Raw genomic sequence first — 5956 nt, forward strand, 5'->3', positions numbered from 1 at the left:
TGTACCAAAAGATGGCCTAATCGGCCATCACTGGAAAGAGAGGCCCATTGGACATGCAGACTTTATATGCCTCAGTACAGGGGAATGCCAGGGCCAAAAAGTGGGAGTGGGTGGATAGGGGCCTGAGGGTGGGAGGGTATGGGGGACTTTTGGGATGGCATTGGAAATGTAATTGAGCAAAATACCTAATAAAAAATATAGAAAAAACAAACAAAAAATTTGCAATGGTCACTGTGTTTTTCAGCACATCAATAATTAATAGAGTGTGTGTGTGTGTGTGTGTGTGTGTGTGTGTGTGTGTGTGTGTGTGTGTTGAGACTTCTTACCCAGGGAACTTCACCCACTGCTTTTTAGGGATTTTCCTGTTTCTACCTTCCATTTATTGGTAGGAGTTCTGGGATTACAGACATGCTCATATCCAGATTTACATGGGTTTCAATGATATGAATTTAGGTCTTCAAGCTTCAATGGAAAGTGCCTTACCCAGGGATTATCTCTCCAGCCTACAACTTGTATTTTTTTTCATGGTTTTAGCTTTAATTTCTTAATTCTTTAGGGATCAAGTTAGGTCCCTCTCAGTTTGCTTACAAAAAGAGTAGTGCTTGGTCTGGTTAGTATGGATACATACTTGATTGGAGTGTTCATCATTATCACTGATGCCCCAAAATTTTATTTTAATTGTGGTTTGTGATGCTGGCATCTTCAGAATCAGGGCTTCTTTCTAAGAAAAAAGGTCTCTTCTCCTCTCTGAGATAGCAAATTACATTGTAGCCCATACATTTCCAGGACAAGCCTGCCACCTACTAGTTGCACCAACTGCAGATTTTCTGGTTTGAGTGTTATTTGAGGTTATTATTCACATTCAGGGTCCGTACCTTGGTGACAGACTGCTATCAGAGTTTGCTGGCAGCTAGTTGTTGCACAGGGCATCTGTGCCACAAGGACTAAGACCAAGCTCCTTCCCTTCTCATACGAAAAATAGGTAAAACACATCCAGCCAGAGGTGGGCTTGATGATTGATAGCAGGGCCACGTTGCTATGGCCCTCCACTCCTATAAAAACAATATGCAAGAGTCTGATTTCCTCACTATATTTCCCAAAGACACCTTCCCCAGCCTCAACACTTTTCTCACTCTATCTCACACAGAGAATGCCTGAGTCTCTGAAGCACTCTCTGTAACTCATGCCCCACCCAGTATGCCATACCTCCATCTTCTCCTTATATCACCTGCACTTTCCACTCCCTCTCCCCTGACACTTTCCATGCCCTGCCCCACATTGTGTGCAAATCCTTTTGCACTTAGAGCCTATCTCTTAACGTTCAGAAAGAGTACTCTGCTTTCCTAGAACACTCTAGCCAACCCAGCAGAGGATAAGGATAAAAAGGTCACCTCTTCCTGATGGTTGACATCTTTTTTCTGAACCTCAAAGGGCTGGTAGGGTCCTTGAATCTTCTAACACCCTCCTGTTCCCCAGACTGAACTTAGGAGGAATTCCCCTCACATGGTCCACAAAACATGAGCTTCTTTGGCCTCTCAGCAGGACCAGGATTCTGTGAAGCCACACTTTCTCTTAGGAGACAGCTCTCATTTTCAGAAAAGTCTCTCAACTTGACTTTTATTTTGAATAAGAGGCCTCTTACAGAATTGTGTGTGTCCATTAGACCCTGTTAGGCTGTTTGTCAGACATTCCATGCAGAGATAAGGGATGCTCTCAAACTTTTTCTGATGTATCATCAGAGAGTATTCTGGGGACCCTAGGACTCCTCTCTCTATAGAACTGAGACCATCTTCCAACAACATAGAACTCATTATCCTTCTTCACTTAAAGAGAAGTACAGATTCACTGCAAATAAGAACAGTTTCTGAGCCATGAAATATCCTGAATTATGTCTGAGGTTTTTGAAGTACCACTTTTCAGGAGTAGTCCTTTAAGAAGTCCCCTTGGTTGTCCTCATCTTGATTTTATGTAGGTTCAATCCTCTGAGCCCTGAACAGTCAAGCTCACATAATTAGTTTGTATTATTTCACTGTATATTTGATATTCCTTAATACAGCAGACTTTTGGTACTCTTACCACAAAATGTCTTAGGTTGTTTAACTATATAAGTCATTTTTTTTACCTATACACATATCAAAACACATGTGTACTTTCACAAATTATAAATAATATTCTTATTCAAGAGAAATGTCTTTTTGTTCAAAATAGTTTATTAAAAATAATAGCACGTTGTGGTGGCACACACCTTTAATCCCAGCACTCAGGAGGCAGAGGCAGGCAGATTTCTGAGTTCAAGGCCAGCCTGGTCTACAAAGTGAGTTCCAGGACAGCCAGGGCTGCACAGAGAAACCCTATCTCAAAAACCAAAAAAAAAAAAAAAAAAAAAAAAGGAAACCAATATTGTTCAACTTGGTCCTTCATCACCTGTAAAGTTGACTTCTATTAAAGTAGAAGTATTTAACCTCTACCCTCAGTACTTGCAGAAGAATTTGAATCATGGGGCAATGGCAATGCAGAAGCATGTTGGCCAACTTGGTTCAAGTTCTTTCTTCTTCAATTTAAAAGTCTTTCCTTCCTTTAACTGGCTATAAAATTTAAGGCCTTCAATATCTGACTTAATGGGTTGAATTCATATTGATAGTTAACACATACTGAAAAACTTCTGTTTCAATTTTTTATTGAAAGTTCTATATATTTATACAATGTATTTTTATCATATCTACCACCACTATCTACTTTCAACTCTTTCTTGTTTCCATGCCCTACCTCCTTCTCAGTTTCATGTACTTTTTATTTCTTATTGTCAATAGCCCATAGTTGACTTATTGGTATCCATATGCAAGCTATTATGTTGTCTATCCACTTGGTCCTGAGCAACCTGCCAGAGGCCTCATTCCTAAAGGAGTGACTTCCCCATTTTCAGTAGTCAGCAACTGACAAGAGCTCCTCCTACAGGGTTGGGACCTAATTGGGCCCTCTCCAATCTAGCTTAGAATTTTGTCCAGCTTGATCTTGTACAGGTAAGCACATTTGCTATCAGTTGAGGCAAGTCACAGCTATGCCATGTCCAAAAGTCAGTATTTCTCAGTTTTCCTCCCTATCTGCCACTTTTCACATTGAATAAAATAATTTTTAAAATTATTTTATTTATTTACATTCAAGTCTTTGCCCCCTTCCTGATCCTCTCTGCCACAGTTCCTCATCCTATTCCTTTTCCCCCTTGCCTCTGAGAGGGTGCTCTCCTCCCCCACCAGACCTTCCCCTTCCCTGGGGCCTTAAATCTCTCAAGGATTAAGTACATCTTCTCCCACTGAGGCCTGATCAGGCAGACCTTTACTATATATGTACCACGGGCCTCCCACCGGCCCAACTTGGGAGACTCTTAACTAACATTTTGTTGCTCATTTTACCAAAGTGGCAAATAAGAGCAATCATTGACTAATGTTAAGATTCTCTGATATGTTGGTGATCAGTAGTAGCTCTAGTTACAGATAGATACTAATCTGTTTGTCCCACCCATTATTCTGCAGTATTAATTTTTCAGCATTAGTTTAGTGATGCCCACATAGAATGTCTTCTCAATTGAATTAAAGACTTCCTGGGGAATAATATAGACCCTATTCTCTTGGGAAATGCCTCCTCTGCTAACCATCCAGAGCATGAACATGTCTATCATTTAAAATGATCTGACATAAATAAATAGGCACGACAAACAAGGTTCCTGAATTTAAGAGATGGGCTCCAAAAAAGATGATCATAGCCATTGTTGTTCACATCTGTAACACCAGAAGGTGAGAGAGCTCAAGTCAAGCCAAGGTTGTACGAGAAGTTCAGTTCAGGCCTCCTCTATGAGGCCATTTTCAGCTACATTTATACATCAAAGGGTAAAACAGTAAGCAAACAAAAATAACTAGAAAGAATAGGAAACAATACAGAAAGAAAGATAACCCTCATGCTTATAGCTTATGTCTTAGCACATACTTATTTTAAAGAAGAAATGGTGTAGGCAAAGTTTTCCCAGCCTGTAAGCTTTTGACACTTTTTGACTTTACATAAGTCCATAATCCAATCACAACCAAATGTAGCCTCTTTTTCTTCAGTATCACTCACAGTTGGATATGAGTTTAAGTTTATACCTTCAGTCTCTGATCAAAAAGGGAAAAAAAATGAAGATTTCTAACCCCTGAGGGCCAGTTTTAATTACATGGCCATGTTCATTCAGAGCAACCTTGACTATGTGGTGTGCAAACCTATCTCAAAAATAAACACATAAACTAAAAAAAATATATAATTACTTTAGTGATCTTATTGCTTTCATTGCATAGTACATGAAGTATTTTAAGTATTATGAAACATTCACAAGAATGAAAAGAACAGTTAATTAGAGGAATTAAGGTAAAACTTAGATTAAATAGAGTGAAAAATTATGGTTTTAGATTATCTTACATCATGGATGTGGCCCCAGCTCTCTCTCAATTACCAGCTGCATGAACTCTGCAAATTATCAAATTATCAAACACACTGAACACACAGGTTCACATCTATAAGCTGTTTTTCATAATCCATGTCTCCTATGAATGCTGGGAGCTAAATAATTAATGAAAAGCATGTGTCACCATGTGGTGACATAGTAAATGGCATGTACTGGATCTGCTTTCTTACAGTAACACATTTCAAGCAATTTTTTTTTCTCTTTTAGATCTTACAATGAGAAGCTAGGGGAGCCTCCTTAGACTGTCATATTCTGAATCCTCATGAGTGTGAAGATGAAAGACATGGGAGGAAATCTTTCTGTTCCCTCTCCTCAAAAGTCCATGATTATACTAGTCGCTATCAGGTGCCATGACTCATCTCTTGATAGAACAGTAGCTCTCTCTCTCTCTCTCTCTCTCTCTCTCTCTCTCTCTCTCTCTCTCTCTNTNTNTNTGTGTGTGTGTGTGTGTGTGTGTGTGTGTGTCTTAGTCCTTGAGGCAGAGTCCCCAACTGAACATGGAGCTAGGCTGACAACCTTATTAAACCTCAGCCATCCTCTAGACTCCTCTTTGATCAATGCTAGGGTCAGAGGTGCACAAGCTGCAGCCAAACTCAGTTTTTCATGTGGCAGGAATGGTTTGATCTCAGGTTTTCATGTCTGCCTTGCAAGCAATTTAACAACAAATCTACCACTCCAGTCATGGTCTCCTTTTCTATTTCAGGATAACTTCTCTTTGTGAGGCTTATGCCTCCTTTAAACCCAGAAAGAGAAAGTGAATAGGACATTTCCTAGCTACATATTTGTCAGTGGTATCACTAGAATCCGAACTCTGTCAGATCAGAACTTTCTGGCTGGTAGTTCAACACAGGGTAACAAATGAGTGTCAGTTCAAACCACTGGCTGTCCTAATGTTCTCACTTCAGCTGCTGAGAGACACGACCTTTGAAGACCTTAGAATTAAACCTTTCACTACTTTGCTCACCTAGAATGGGAACTGGTAGGCATCTCTGCCTATCATTACCTCAAGTCCCATATGGTGACAATAGGGAGGATTCTGTATGGCTCTCACAGAAATAAGATAAACGTGCACATACCTTTTCTCTCAATCCAAACCTTGGCACAGCCTGGGAGCCCTCCCTAACTTCATGTAAGACTTGTGGTCTCACTCCAACAGTTTCAAATCTCAGATACTCCCTAGGGAGAAGTGAAACATGCTTTGCTCTCCTCAACTACTCAAGCACTCCCAGGATGAGTGGCAGCCAAAGAAACACGTGTAGGGAGTTATCAGGTTCCTGGTACAAGCTAGAAACCTGCTAGCCTCTGCTGACCTGAGACAGAACCAAGTTCATTGTTCTGGAAGGCCTTGTGATGCCTGAGGAGGAAGAGAATGTGCTTCACTCACACCATGTTTCTCACCATTCTTTCTGTATTTCTGTATTGTTCCCTCATTTACACTTGAGATCAATGACTCCTATTAGGGAG

The sequence above is a fragment of the Mus caroli genome, chromosome X (assembly GCF_900094665.2).
Source record: "Mus caroli chromosome X, CAROLI_EIJ_v1.1, whole genome shotgun sequence".
In the NCBI taxonomy this organism is placed as follows: domain Eukaryota; kingdom Metazoa; phylum Chordata; class Mammalia; order Rodentia; family Muridae; genus Mus; species Mus caroli.